This window comes from Protopterus annectens, chromosome 8.part0 (genome assembly GCF_019279795.1).
Source record: "Protopterus annectens isolate FY-2018-M chromosome 8.part0, PAN1.0, whole genome shotgun sequence".
NCBI lineage: Eukaryota > Metazoa > Chordata > Ceratodontiformes > Protopteridae > Protopterus > Protopterus annectens.
Genome location: NC_056741.1, coordinates 946,465,506 through 946,481,754, shown reverse-complemented (window position 1 = coordinate 946,481,754; position 16,249 = coordinate 946,465,506).

The following is a 16,249-nucleotide window of genomic DNA, read 5'->3' as shown; positions in this document are numbered from 1 at the left end:
TTGAGACAGAGATAAAACACATTTGTATAGGATAAAATGAGATCTCGAGAGTTTATAGATCTGATGTATGGAAATGCTCATGTTAACAAACACGGATCTATATGCTGAAATTGTCTAAAAGTAAGACACTGGATGGCTTCTGAACCCTCTGCAAATGTTACTATAATTTTTGTATTTGGACTCTCTTTTCAGGATTGAGTTATATCATCCTTGTTAGCTGATCTGTGTCTGTCGTATGTGATACTGGTGTATGTTTCTTCCTTGCAAAACAAAACTGAATCCCTTTGTTTAATAATACTTGGGATCCAGTTAAGCCCTCTCCCCCATGTGTAAAGTACACAAGATGTGATGCATTACATGAACTGTTTTTTGCATGTTTGTCATGCTGAAATTTCTGTATACTGTTTCTTCCTTACAGCAGTGCTAAAATTTGATTTGCTTAGGTCATGTCTAGTATCTGGGTAACTGGTTCTGCACTGCAGAAAAAAAAAACCTTATCTGCCATAGCACTGCATTTGACAACCTTTTCATCTTAGCCTTAACATGCCTGAATATACCTTCAAGCTAAGGCGTAGTAGGATGCCTTGGTGTGATGTCACAATATAAAATTCCATTTTTTTTTTATTGAAATAAAACAACTCTGTGCAAGTGAAATGTGTGCTGATTGTTCAATGACAATATGTTTTGGTAAATCATAAGCAGCAAACAGTTTTCTTACTCTATTTATGGATCATAGCTCTTGACATAATCTCAGATAAATGGAAGACTTCCAACTCTTTCAAAGATATTTTCGTACTCTGCTGTCATGGACAGACCTTAAAGTCAATAAGCAGTCTCTTCCATCACCCTTTTGGAGATGTACTGATACTTGGACATTTCCATATCACCATGCAGAAGGCAGTTTTATTTAACCAAAATTCTGCTGGGTTGAAATGAAATGCCTCCTAGCCCAATAGAAGTCACAGTGCATCAAGTAATTTTAGCCAAACTACAACTTGAGGTAATCCTGTAGTCTTGATTTTACACTTCTAAATCACCCCCCTCTCATATATCCCAACTCCCTTAATCCAGTAATCTGTTTCTAACTGCTTCTAAAGCTGTCTAATAAAACACATCATTCGTATTCTGAACTGCATCTAAAGTTCTTAAAACAGCACCAGTAATGTCTAATCACTCACTCACTCACTCACTCACTCACTCACTCACTCACTCACTCACTCACTCACTCACTCACTCACTCACTCACACAAACACACCTGAAATATTAGTGTCATTAATTCTGAGACATCTGCTATAATTGTAAATCTTGCCCTACTCTCTTTCTTCAAAATCTTGGACAAGCAAACATACAAAGGTTCTCCTTTAGAAATGACTCACTCACTCACTCACACAAACATACCTGAAATATTAGTGTCATTAATTCTGAGACATCTGCTATAATTGTAAATCTTGCCCTACTCTCTTTCTTCAAAATCTTGGTCAAGCAAACCTACAAAGGTTCTCCTTTAGAAATTACTTTGGAGTATTAAGCAATATATTACGTATTCAGACAAGTTACCATGCCATCAATGTTACCTCCTTCAGTAAGGATAAAGGAATCTTCACTGGAACAGTTTATTGAGCTTAAGGGGGCCTTTGTTCAGGTTAACCATACTGTCTTAGTACAAAACCTGTGTAAGTTAACTTGCTCACGTAATCATGTCCTTCTTCAGTGACTGCCTGTGTAACTGAAATTAACAGTTTTTTTCACGGTACCACTGTTTTTTCACTAGTTCCATGATAGCAGAGAAATGTCGGGGATCAGTCCTTGGACCAAGCCTCATCTCCCTTTGTATGAATGATTTTTCCTTCATCTTCCTCTTGCTGAAACTCTAGCTGAACACAGACAACTTCCTAGAGCTGAACATCCAGATGCCAACCGCATTTAGCCATTCATCGAAGCAGACCTGAAAAAAGAGCTTCAGGTAGCTTCATTCCTCTGACAAACAGGTTAATACCATTAGCTCTAATTCCATGATCTCTGACGCATCTGCCATATTTTCATATGTCACCCCTTGATTCCTTAATACCCTGGGGTAACCCTGTCATACAAGTCTATAAATATTTGGCACTGTCCTTTATTCTAATACATTAATCTCAACTTTCAGTCACATCACTACTAGTGCTTGCAGAGTGCTTTTAGATTAAGCAAGCATACAAGTTAACATGTTTACTAACTCCTGAGTTCGCATCCTGCACAGTAACATGAATTCCAAAACTTGAATACACATTGCTTTTAGTCACCTTATGTAATTTTTAAGAATACCCCCTTCAGTAGAAAAACAAACCTGCTAAGAATTTAATTTGCTATTCTAGCCAGTCTATAGCATTGTACTATTTTGAATGCAGCTAATACCCTACTTGTTACATAGCCTCCTTTCTTCTTTGTTTCCTCACTGTGCACAATTCTGTTTAACAACTGCCCTCATCCACCTTTAAATTGCAAACTAGAAATGTTTTTTGTCTTGCCCTCTCAGATAGCAATCCTTACCTGCTCCTTCCCTAACAAGATCCCATTCAGTCGCTTTGGAGCTGAACATGCTTTTTCTAAACGTTCCCCTACTACACGGAGTAGACTTACTTCCTTGACCAGTAGTCTACCAATTTACACTCCATTCAGAGCAAGCTGATTCTCTTATTACTCTGATATTACTCAGTGTATTTAACCTGATGAACTTTTATTCTGTTTAACATTCTCAAACTCCCTTTGAATACAACCTTAGATGTATCATGAGTATGTATGTAGTTTTATTGTTATCTCATCATGTCTGCAAATTTGCCTCTGTATAAGTTACCAGCCGTCCTTGTGGTCCTGTTAGGCAGCAGTGTTTGACTAGTCTGCGTATACCTGGTGTTTTAGCATTCTAATTGCTAACTGTTACTAACAAGGATGTTTTGATCCCGTAACTTTGACAGTTCCATGAATATCTATCTACTGCATCTGTGATTGTTACTGCTTTACAGCTATTCTTTCTTGTCATAATTGGCTGTTTGTTTTATGGCTGTTTTAACAGATCTACTGTATATTGTCGAAAAAACACTTATTCGAAATTCACAACGTCGAGACCACTTTGCTGAAACTGCATGTTATTGAACACCCACAATATCGCAATTTCACTCTGGGAAACAAACCACTTGTGCACCAAAACAGAAAATCTGAAGCAAGTCAAACCTACCCAAGGGGGGGTTTCGCACCCCCCCCAACTAAATATACCAATTCGGAGTTAGCACTATACTGGAAAAACGAGCAGAGTTCACCATGGTGACCCAGTGGTTTGTTTCCCAGAATGAAATTACGATGCTCCGGGAGTTCAATACCATTTTTGGCAAGAGGTCTTGACATTGTGAATTTCATGCAAGTGTTTCTTTGTATTTCTTAAGATTTTTTTTCTGGTTGCTTGAGTTCATAGGTTCATAGGTTCATACTAGGCTATCTGCCCGAGGGCATTTACAAGCCTAGCCCATAGTTTTGTGGCTTACGCCACCCCTTTAGTATGGGGAACTATACCCATTATTTTGCTGTGCCTCTGCTGGCCTCTTTGAGTTCTGGTTAACCGAGAGTTTACTGTAAAATAAGTAAACCATTTTCTCTTCTGTCAAGGTAAAGCATTAAATTTCATGCAAGGGTCTTCATTTTTACAGTACCTGGATAATCGGCAATTAGTTAAGATATGCTTTTCTCATTTTTTTCACAGACTAATACTCTGCCCCTGACACACACAGTGCAACCTTTTTCAGTTTAAAATTCCCTTTTCTTTTGTATGCTCTTAAGCTGTCATCCTCTTTCAAGCCAGCCTTCTTCCATGAAGTCTGATTCTCTGTAGTTTCTGTGTGTGTAGTCTTGCTTACATTCATTTCATCTTTTGCTGGAATTTCTTGAAAATAATCTTCTAAAAGTACATTCCAGATCAAGCAATGTGACATGACATCTTCCTTTTGATATGAGACTGTATAGCTCCTTGAAAAAGGAGGTAAGGTCTAAGGGTGGATACTGGTGAGGTGTAAATGGCCACATGGCCCAGTTACCTAGTACATTCTGTGATTTATATAATTTTTTTTTGTGTGGTTTTTTTTTGTTTGTTTAATAATGATTTCTGTACACTCCACCATTGCTCTAAACTGTCTTAAGCAATCGTTTAATCTTTACTTTCTGTAAGCTGCTATAAAGTAAGCACCACAGTGCTTTCCTGAAACGCAAAAGAAAACAAGTCACATCAATCAAACATCAGCTACAAGAAATATGGCAAAACTAACTAAAGTGATGGTAAAACGAGCCCTGATTTGGGCTCAGAATTTTGTTCTGTACCTCCTAAAATCAGTGCCCTTTTGAAAAAAGATAGTGGCTTAATCAACAAACTATGACCATCTTTACATTTGCAGACTTATTTTACTTCAGAAAATGCATGTTGAAGCAAGTTCTCGCTCAGAAGTGCCGATATTTAAAAACATCCCTAATTTAGGACTTGTGGCACCAGTTCTTACTTGGTCTAGTAAGTGTAATAAAAATATTAACATGCATACCTATGTTAAACGTAAACCAGTTCAGTATTTAGAACATCTTTAATTAGGGTGGGGGAGGACTGTTCCGTTTCCAGTGCTGTATGAGTTCATATTTTAGTTTTGAGTAGCTTTGAATCCGTAATCATATTCCATATGTAGAAAAAGCTTGTATGATCTATGGCTGGTGTCAGGTGACATGATTTTGTAGCCAGTAATTGTAACATAAATCTTTGAAAATGCATTTGTTTTCTTTTGTTCTTTTGTAACTTCTTGATAACTCTTGTGTCACCTGCTACACAAGGCTTGCAGCTCTGGGCACTAATGGTGAGGCTTATGAGATGTGTACAGTGGGAGGAAAAGGCTGTAGTCATTGTCTTGCAGTATCTTATCAAACAAAGGGAAATTATTTACCATTGCAAGCAAGTACAGAATATTGAATGTCCAGTTGCTCAGCCTTTCTGTTTCAGCTTCTAATACCTTTGTATTTAAGTAATGTTGAGTGGTTAGATGTTCTTCATCTCACATTGCTGCAGTCCTTACACTTGGGGTAGTCCGCTGCCCTCGGTCGGCCCGAATATCAAAGTATAAGGCTGACGTCGGTCAAGGCGCATTTGACTGACATCAGGACGTCAGGGTACAAATGCACATGACCGACGTCATATCCTCAGTCTTTTTTGCCGCATGGTCCGATGCAGAAGCAGCGTTGCAAGTGCCGGTTGGCGTTCTGAAATTGTTCGATTTCGGAGTTTCAGACCGAATCAAAGTTGGCTAAGTACCCCGTTGGGGAATATTTTAGTTTTTTCTTGCCTCAGTGGTTTACCGGATGTCAGAAAAAGTGAATAATTGTATTTCTTGTGGGAAACAGATACCGCATAGAGACTACCATACTTTGTGTATTCCTTGTTTAGGGCCTGAGCACGACGTTGTTGGGTGTCGCTCTTGTGCTAGATTCAATAAGCGCACTATTAAGAGAAGATTAGATTGTGCCAGGTTAGTCTTCGGGAAGCGGTGCAATTATAAAATGCTGTCGGATGCTCCGACGCCCGCTTCTTCGAAGAAGCGCAAGGACAAGGCTGTTAAACCTAGGCTAGAGGAACCGTCAGTACCGGACGCCAGTTCTTTGGAGGTGTCGGTGGAGCCGGTGGTTCCACCGGAGGTTTCTTTGGGATCCCAGGGAGAGACTTTGTTTTTGCAGGATGTGGCCTCTCAGGAGGCAGGCCAGGCTGATGGGGCTTCTCAGGTTACTATACTCCCCTCCCTGCCTAGGGTGGTTAGGCCCTCTCCTTCTGTTTCCAAGGCTTCTCCCAGGGGCAGGCCAGGTTTAGCTTCAGTTGGTGTTACCCCTAGTTCTTCAGGAACTGTGCCCAAGAAGCATATGCTTAAAATGGCAGAAGATTTGATTACTTTGATTAGGGGTTCTATGCCCCCTCCTGATAAGAGACCTAGGGTGGAGCCTGAGCTAGGGAGTTTTGAGCAGGCTTCAGATGTTTCAGAGTCTTCGGCTGAAGACTTGCAGGAGTACTCTCCTTATTCTGATTCTGATGTGGATGATTCTACTCCTTCTGCTTCTCCTCCTGAGGATTTTTCTTTTTCAGAAACTCTTCATTCCATGAGGGAGCATTTTAAGTGGGAAGGTCAGGACTTCTCTGATTCCAGGAAAAGGCTTAGGGAATTTTTGTTTTTACCCCAGCATAGATAGGCCTTTGGCTATACCTCCTGTTTTGGATGTAGTGGAAGATGTTTTTACAGAGGCTTCTCTTAATCCTGATTCTTTGCCTCCTGCTCCTGTTAAACCGGATAGGTATTACAGGGTGCCTGAAGCTCATAAGTATCTTTTTAAGAGTCCTAGGGCAGACCCAGAAACTGTTAGCCAAGGGCCTAAAGGTGTTAAGGCTTCTGTTGTAAAGAATCCAGTTCCTGCAGACAAAGAGGCCAGGGCCTTGGATAGATGGGGAAAGAAAGTTTATACTTCTTCCACTCTTGCTATGAGGGCTTTGAATTGCCAGTTTCACATGTTAAAATACCAAAACTATCTCCTTTCACAATTGAAGTCTAAGGTTGATGCTCTGGCAGAAGGTATTGATTGTAAAGAGTTGCAAGATTTAGTACATGTTTCTGAACAGGTGGGTAAGCATTCTTTGCAATGTGGTTTTGATGCTGTACAGGCCTCGTCTAGGGTGGCTGCCACTGGGTCAGTTCTTCGCAGGCACGCCTGGCTGAGGGATCAGAATTTATCTGACCATGTTAAAACAAGGATTTTAGATGCTTCTTTACAATCTGACGTGTTGTTTGGTTCTCCTGTTGAGGCAGTTTTAAAGAAAATGGAAGACAAGGCTAAGTCTATGCAGACTGTTAAAGATTTTTTGCAGGTCCAGCCTCCTAAGTTTAGTAGAAATTGGCCTACTAAGGGGTGGACATATCCTTCTTATGATTCCCAGTCTAGGGGTAGATCTAGACGTGGTAGGGGCAGAGCTCAGGGCTCTTTCAGGCCTAGAACAGGGAGTTCTCCTGCACAGTCTTCGGGTGAGGGCAGGTGTCAGTCCTTTCGTAAACAGACCCAATGACCTACCTTTTCAGCTGCCAGAGCCTTCTCGTCTGGCAGCACCTTTGGGAGGAAGGTTGGCACTTTTCAAAGAAAATTGGAGTTTAATTACCCAAGACAGATGGGTATTGGATATCATACACCACGGTTACAGGTTTTATTTCCATACCTTGCCTCCTTTCAAAGGCATGCCAGACGTTCCTCCTCAACAAAGAATAGAGGCTCACAAGCAAGTTTCTCTGTTACTCCAAATAGGGGCCATACAGCCGGTCCCTATGCCAGAAGTGGGCCTAGGATTTTATTCTCGCCTGTTCCTAGTACCAAAGAAGGGGAACACGTGGAGACCAATTTTGGATTTATCTATCCTCAACACTTATCTGGACATTCCCAAGTTCAAAATGTTGACGTTACAGCAGCTTTTACCTCTGCTGGGCAAAGATCATTGGATGGTAACTTTGGATCTCAAGGAGGCTTACCTTCATGTTCCTATCAGACTAAGTTGCAGGAAGTATCTGCGTTTTCGAGCTGGGACTTCTCACTATCAGTTCTCTGCATTGCCCTTTGGCTTATCTACTGCGCCCAGAGTGTTCACGAAAGTTCTGGCTCCAGTGATAGCTTTCTTCAGGCTAAAAGGAATACAGATCTATCCTTATTTGGACGACTGCCTGATTCTGGCTCAAGGAAGGGAAGAGCTTCTTCATCATTTGGAATATGTGATAGCAGTGCTAAGATGCCTGGGGTATTCTGTGAACGAAATAAAGTCCAGTCTAGTACCCTCTCAGGACATGTGCTTTCTGGGTGTGAGACTGAATACAGCATCCCAGATGGCCTTTTTAACCCCGGACAAACAAAAGAGTCTTTCCCTTTACTTCCATCAACTATCTCATCAGTCCGGGCTGACTGCAAGGACAGTCCTTCAAGCCTTAGGGTTCATGGCATCTTGTATTCTGGTGCTTCCCAATGCCAAACTGCATATGAGGAAGCTGCAATGGTATCTCAAAAATGTATGGACACAGCACTGCCAGGATCTGGACACTGTCATTCAAATAATACCTTGCATTCAAAAGGAATTTTTGTGGTGGGCTCAGGAATGTCACCTAAACAAGGGACTCTCTGTGACCCGCCAGAGGCGAGTCAGATTTTAACGACAGATGCCTCAGACAAAGCTTGGGGAGCTCATCTAAATGGAAAGTGGATACAAGACAAGTGGCCTGCCAGACTACAACATCTACATATCAACCTGAAGGAGATGTTAGCAGTCCAGTTTGCATTAATAGCTTTCAAGAATTTACTTCTTCCAGGGCAGGTGTTGATTCTAACAGACAACACAACTGTCATGTGGTACATCAACAAGCAAGGGGAACGATTCTTATCCTCTATGCAGGCAAGCAATGATTTTGTGGGAGACTGCTCTCAGTTTACAGCTCAATCTTCAGGCAAGGTTTCTGCCAGGAGCACAGAACTCCTTAGCAGATGTGTTGAGCAGACGAATTATGGATCCCCACGAGTGGAAATTGGATCCTCATGTATTTCAGAAATTGACAGTGTCATGGGGAACTCCAGACATAGATCTGTTCGCTTCTCCACTAAACCATCAGCTGCCAAAGTTTTGCACAAAAAGGTTTCATCCCACAGCTTGGAGAGTGGATGCTCTTTCTTTCAATTGGAGCAATCTTCATGTGTATGCCTTTCCACCTCTGCCTCTCCTCCCAAAGGTACTTCTAAAGGTCAGACAGGACAAGCCAAGGATGATTTTAATAGCTCCAGATTGGCCTCGACAGCACTGGTACCCATTACTGAGAAGTCTGGTACGGAAGCCTCCATGGCCTTTGCCTTCGATTCCACACCTGTTGTCACAGGAGGACAGCCATTTGCTCAATGTCAAGCTTCACTCTCTGCACCTAACAGCCTGGCATATTCTGTTTTGAACCATAGTGGGCCTCCACTTCCTCAGCAAGTTTTGAATGTTATTTTGGAAGCTAGAAGGCCTAGTACAAGGAAAGTGTACGCAGATAAATGGAAGAGATTTTTATTTTGGAGTGCAGCAAAGATTTTGATGTTTCTGAGCCTAATTTGAGTGTGGCTCTTCAATATCTTACTGAGTTACTGGACAAAGGTTTGTCTTTCTCTTCTATTAAGGTTCATGCTGCAGCAATTTCGGCTCACTATGATTGTGACCCACCATTGTTTTCTCATCCTTTGTTCAAGCAGTTTCTTAGAGGGGCAAAGAATATAAGACCCCCACGAAGAGCTCCTACTCCTGCTTGGGATCTCAATTTTGTGTTGGAGAAACTCACTCTACAACCTTTTGAGCCTGCAGCTACTTCTGAGTTGAAATATTTATCATGGAAGACTGCTTTTTTGTTGGCCATTACCTCTGCAAGAAGGGTTTCTGAATTGCAGGCCCTTATGGCGGTTGAGCCTTTCTTGATTTTCCAGTAGGATAGGGTATCTTTACGTACTAATGCTTCCTTTATGCCTAAGGTGGTTTCTAGTGTGGCTTTAAACCAAACTATTCATTTGCCTACTTTTTATGCAAATCCCCAAAATAAAGGGGAAAAGATTTTGCACACTTTAGATGTACACAGGCAGTTGCGATATTATTTGGACAGAACTAAAGGGTTCAGGCAGTCTCAGCAGCTATTTGTTTCTTTTGCTTTGAGTTCTCAGGGCAAGCCTGTGTCGAAACAAACTATTTCTAAGTGGATTGGGTTTTGCATTGCTTTCTGTTATTCCCATCATGGCAAGGAGATTCCAGCTGGGATTAGGCCTCATTCCACTAGAGCTACTGCCACTTGACAGCTTTTTGAGGGGTGACAACCAAGGATATTTTGGAGGCAGCTACTTGGAGTTCAGTGCATACTTTCTCTAGGCATTATCACCTGCCACTTTACTCTAGATCCAGGGCTGGTTTTGCCACTGCTGTTTTGCAGGGCATTTTGGCAGCTCCTGCTTCCTTATAGTTTGGCCATCCTCCCATACCTCTGCTTTGGGATTCTACCCAAGTGTAAGGACTGCAGCAATGTGAGATGAAGAACATAGTACAGTTTTGTACCTACCATAAATGTAGATGTTCAAGATCCACATTGCTGCAGTCCAATTTACCCTCCCTCCTTCCCCTCTGTAGTTAGAGGTGGTTGTGTGGGTTGAGTTGTAAATATTATGTATATAGTGTATATTTTGTACATATAATTAGGGCAAGGGTGCTTGGTTGTTTGTTTTGCTGTCTTTTGGTTTTGACCTTTATTTTAGGGTCTTCTGACATCTGGGGCAAGAAAAGACTGAGGATATGACGTCGGTCATGCGCATTTGTACCCTGACGTCCTGATGTCAGTCAAATGCGCCTTGACCGACGTCAGCCTTATACTTTGATATTCGGGCCGACCGAGGGCAGCGGACTACCCCAAGTGTAAGGACTGCAGCAATGTGGATCTTCGAACATCTACATTTATGGTAGGTACAAAACTGTACTTTTTGCTGCTTATGCTGATTTGGCTGTTCTTTGTTGTCCATCCATATAACCTTGTCCCTGTAGTCAAGGTCATGATATTATAGGGATTGCAACGATCTGCATACAGTAAAAATGGACAGATGAATAAATACATTCTAGTGTGCATTATTATGACAAATATATTATCACAGTGCTCTGGAAGAGATTTGGTGGGTCGTGTGCTACTTTGCAAAAGATGGATTACATCTCTACACAGAATGAGTTTTGTATATTAAATAGCCTGCCCCCCAACCCATACATTGCTTAGGTGGGGTCCAAGTAATGGATATTCAAAGCAAAATCCACAGGTGATGTGGATAAGGTGAAGTTCAGATTCATCAAAATTGCAACTTAAATTTAAAAAATAAAGTTACTAGAGGCTTTTTTGGTGTGGGAGGTGTATTTTGCCAATTTTGTAGTGTGTTATCACAGAGACATAGTTCAAAGACCCATTCTGTATTCCACAAATCCCATGTTGCAGTTCTTTCCATTCAGTTTGTCCAACTGAATAAGGAGGTGGTTTATTCAGTTTTATCAATCAATTCTTCAAAACTAGGGTTATCAAAACAAGTTGTGGGTATGAAGTGCTTCACACTCAGGTGTACAGTTCTGTAACACATTATCTTACAGTTTCCCCCAAGAGCTTGATGACTTCCTTGATAATCTTGTAACCCTCCCTATGATGGAAAATATTTAATACTTGGTGACCTAAGTTATTCTTCCATTGGGAAGTTTATGCACCAGTCACTAATCGGGTGCAAAAAGTACCATAACAATCTAGAACAAATTGTAAAAATGACAAAAAGAGTGTAAAAGTCTTTCAAATCCAGTGCAACAAGTCAACTTCATTCAAATAAATCTCCCTCCAACAAACAAAAAAGCAAAGCTTCATCTGGGATAAGTTCTTGCAGTAGCATAGCTAGGGAAAGGTGAAGGGAGTTGACTGTCCCAGGTGCAAGCTGTTTGAGAGCATAACTGTCAGCTCAGAAGTGGTGCAAGTATAGCATCAGCATTCCTTTAAGCATCTGCAGCTGATGTCATGGACACTTAAATGAGCTACAGGTTTTGTAAGGGAGGAGGGGAGCACCAGTCTGAGAACTGCCTCTTTTTAATTTCTCCAAGTCTTTTGGGTTTCTAATACCATGACTGGAATGGACCTCATTCCCAAATCAGAGTGCGATTAAAGTTCATGAATTTGGTATTTTTTCACTCTTTGATGTCAGCCAGTAGTGTTCTTCGCAGCACCAGCAATGTGTCCAGTAATGACTCCTGCAATTCGTATGGGGTTACATGGATTGGTAACCTATCTAAATACGATTGTAAATTATTTTTTAGAAGACCCATTGCTCTTACTACTATTGGAACTGTCTGGGCATCTTTCTTCTACATGGCTCTCATTTCTGCCTGCAGATCCTGGTATTTTATGACTTTGTGTCTCTCTCTCTCTGTATGCAAGACACTGTAGTTACTGGGTGTGGTGATTTCAATGATCAATGCTACTTTTGTTCTCTTTTCTTGGACCACTATATCTGGTTTTCTAGCATCTATCTTTTGAACTGTTGGTAATGGGTGATCCCATGTGATATAAGCCTCATCATTTTCTGTGATGCTTTGTGGCTCATGTTTACAGTGTTTTTCAGCCACTTTGGTATCATCATGTTTACACAATCCCCAGAGCAACAGTCTCGCCACATTACTATGCCTTTCAGTATACAGTCCTTCTGCCATTAGTGTGTCACAACCAGCAACGAGGTGTGTGACCGTTTCCAATTTGGTTCCACAAAACCTACATTTGTCTGTTTCTCCCACATGTTCAATGGATTTTGTAAACGAGCATGTACGTAGCCCACTATCATGGGCTGCCAATATTAACCTTTCATTTCTTGGTTTGAACTCGCCTTTCCTCAACCATTCCTGCATTCATTCTTGATCAACATGAGGTTCTTCCAGAAGTTTTCTATACTTGCAACTAAATTTATGTTTTTTCCACATTTCTTGCCTTCTTATGTTCTTTCTTTTATTTTTTAGCACATTCAGTTGCTGTCTGTTTTTTTATCTACTTCTGGTTTGATTTCCATTCCTGCTTGATATCAAAATGCTTCTGCTAGATTAAGCAGAGACGTCATCTTAGATTTATTCTTCTCATGTTTCAAAACTTTCACTACGTTTGGATCTTGTGAGGTCAGTAGAAATGTAAGTCCCACGATTGCAGATCTATACATGTAATCAGTTTCAAGGAGGCCCATCCCTTCTTCGGAACTGTGAATATATAGTCTTGGTATACACTGATTTTTTTTTTTTTTTTTTATATATAAATCTTTTGGTGAGCATGAAGCATCCTTCTTGTTTTAATATCCAATCTGTCCAACACTTTTTTTTTTGGGGGGGGCAGTCAGTCACCCCAAAACTGTAAGTTAGAACACGAAGAGCAAATTGATTTATAGCTTGAATCTTGTTCCTAGATGTCAATGCTGTTCTCAGCATCAATTTAAGTTTTCTAAAGTATTCCTTACTGAGTTTTATTTGCATTTGTTCATGTTTTGTTGCTGATCCTTCATCAGTTCCCAAGTGTTTATACACTCCTTCTTGCTCAAGTTCTTTTATATCACATTCTTGTCCCAAACTGATGTTTTCCTGGTGCTACAGTTTTCCTTTTGTAAAGGTTGCTTTTGCACATTTATCAAGACCAAATGACATTCCAGTATCATGTGAAAAAGCATTGACAACCTGCAGCTGTGCTTTCAGTTCCTCATCCGATGAGCTATACAGTTTTAAATCATCGACAAAGAAAAGATAAGTCATTATACTTTGTTGTTTTCTAGGAGCCAAATTGTAGCCATGGCCTAAGCTGTTAAGTAAGCAGCTTATGGCAAGGCAGAATAGCAGTGGGGACAGAGAGTCACCCTGGAATATCCCCTTTGAATTTTTATCCCTGGGATAATAATCTGTCCTGTATCATGGCTTAATTGCAAAGTGGTCTGCCATTGTTTTATGGTTACTGTAATGTAGTCAGTTAGCATACGGTGTATCTTCTACATTTTTAAGCACTCTTTTTATCCATGAATGTGGAATATTATCAAATACTTTTTTGTAGTCAAGCCATACTATACTTAAATTCTTAACAACAAATGATCGTTTGTTCCGTATGACTTTCTTTTATTGCCCTTTTGTTCTACTGCCATAATTGAGTTTTCTTCTAAATGACTAAACTCTGTCGGCGTCAATTCCTGTGTATAGTTTATACGTCATTGGAAGACAGGTTATTAGTCTATAATTTTTAGGGTAGCTAGCAGGTTCACTCTTCAGTAAGAGCATTGTTTTTCCTGTTGTTAACCAGTGCTGTGTCTGTTCAGGGTGAGCATATAAATAGTTCTTACTCATGGCTAAATCCTCATGCAAAGATGTTAATACTTTCAGCCATAAGTTAGGTACTGCATCTGGGCCTGGGGTTTTCCAGTTAGAGGCTTTTCTTGGCTTTGTTTCAATCTCTCTGGCTGTTACTTCATCCCGTTTCATATCCTGTACGTTTAACACTCTTATTCTTATTCTTTTACTTTTTCTATCCATTTAGCATCTTTATGTTCCACAGGATCTTCATAGATACGTCTCAAAAATGCATCTATTTCTTCATTTTTTGACTGTCTTTCAATTCCTTTTACCTTATTTCCCAATTCTGTATAACATTTTTTGGATAATCAATAAATTGCTTATTTTGTACTTATTTATCTTCGTATCTTCTAAGCCTTTCTGCCTGTGGTGAAATTTTTTTGTTTATTTGTGATAGTACATGATAGATCCTGGTCTGTTCTAATACTGTGCATTGCTTTTATCACATCTATCTTTCTTAGTATTTTTGTTGATCTATTCCCTCTTATATAATCTTCTAACAGTGACACGTCTTGTCTTAGCTGTTTTATAGTTTTCTCCATTCAATATTTCCATAATGGTATTCACTTTCAACCTTTCCTTTCCCTCCCTACCCTGCATTCCTGTGGTAGAACTTTATCAGTTATTAATTTAGCAGCACAGTAATGTATTCTGTTTACGTCTGTTATATCGCATGGATCTCTGTGGACAGTCCTAATTACTGCAGTCATTTGTTTTATCAAACTTCTGACTTTGGGGATTTATTAACCTTCTGCAGTCTATTTTTTTCATTGATTTTGATACATCTGTCATCTTCTTTCAGCTTTTCCCGGTTAGGGGTCACCACAGTGGATCACCTGTCCACTCATGATTGGCAGTGGCGTTTGACAGTGTCGAGTTGCCAGCCCAGTGCCCAACCTTCCACAGAAGGCACACACATGCATGCACTCATGCCAAGGGCCAATTTAGAGTGTCCAATCCACCTACAGCATGTCTTTGGGATGTGGGAGGAAACCGGAGCACCCGGAGGAAACCCATGTGACCACAGGGAGGACAATGCCGCCTCTGCACAGAAGGCACCCCAACTGAAGATCGAACCGGAGAACCTCTTGCTGTAAGGTGGCAACACTAACCGCTGCACCACCAAGGCCGCCCTATCTTGATACATCTGTCTATGTCTATTAAATCAAGCAACTCTTCTCTTAACTTATTTTCTTCCAAACTGATAGCACATGACTTATTTTCCGTTTCCTGCAAGCATTCTATAGAAGATTCTGTAGCATCTTCCTGTGGCACATTCTCTTCAACTTCATCCTGTGCCATCTGTTGCTCTGTGATATGGGAACTCACTGGCCTATCACTCCTGAACATTGACTGCATCAGAGTTTCCACAGTTTCATGTTCCTTCATTTGCTGTCCAGCTTCATGTGAACGTTTATACTGGTTTCCTGTGGAAGGCTCCAAAATATCATGATGTGGCACCTGATCAATTGCTTCCTGTTCCAGTGGTTTCCCCTTAACTCATTGGTTGGTACTAGGTTTTTGGCCCTATGGCCTATACAAGCCTAGCTATGACAATTCCCTGGTATTCTGCAGATATCCATTGCTCTGTCTTGTTGTGGTGCTTTCTACACTAAATCCTTCACTTTGCAGCTGCTCCAGGGTGGTAAATGCTGTGGCTTTGAATACCTGAAGATTTGCACTCAACAAGGATGACAAAAACAATGTCCTCTACAACCACATACACTAAATGAGGGGGATGAACAAGACTGTAATGTGCTAGAACAAAATAATGTCACTGTAATAGGACTAACGAATATCCTATATATGCCACAATGGAGAACCCATTTCACTGCTACTCCTTGCTACATTATTCCACCTGAAATTGCAATCATACTTGTGTGTGCTCACAGTAGTTCAGAAGCAGCAGTTCCATAGAGCCAGGTGAGATACTAGACAGAGTAATTCCTGCAGTAAAAAATAGCTTAGTATAAATATGTCTGGAAGCGGGCTATTATTGTCCCCTCCACAAAGGGCACCTTTACAGAGACCCCAGTAATTAGAAACCAGCCCGCATCTCAAGCATGTTCTGCTGGGTGATGGAAGTAGTAATCATGGAACCTGTTTTTATAGACACTGTAAGCATCCTTCTCCATTACCTAACCCAGTACTGTTTTGTTAAAAGTATGCTTAGCCTCATAAAAGTTTTTTGGAGTGAGACCGCAACCCTGGGTGAAGGTTTTTCTGCTCCTGTAGCTTACCTCTATCTCATGGTACAGTAATATACAAACTTGTGTATCTAAAGGTAAATG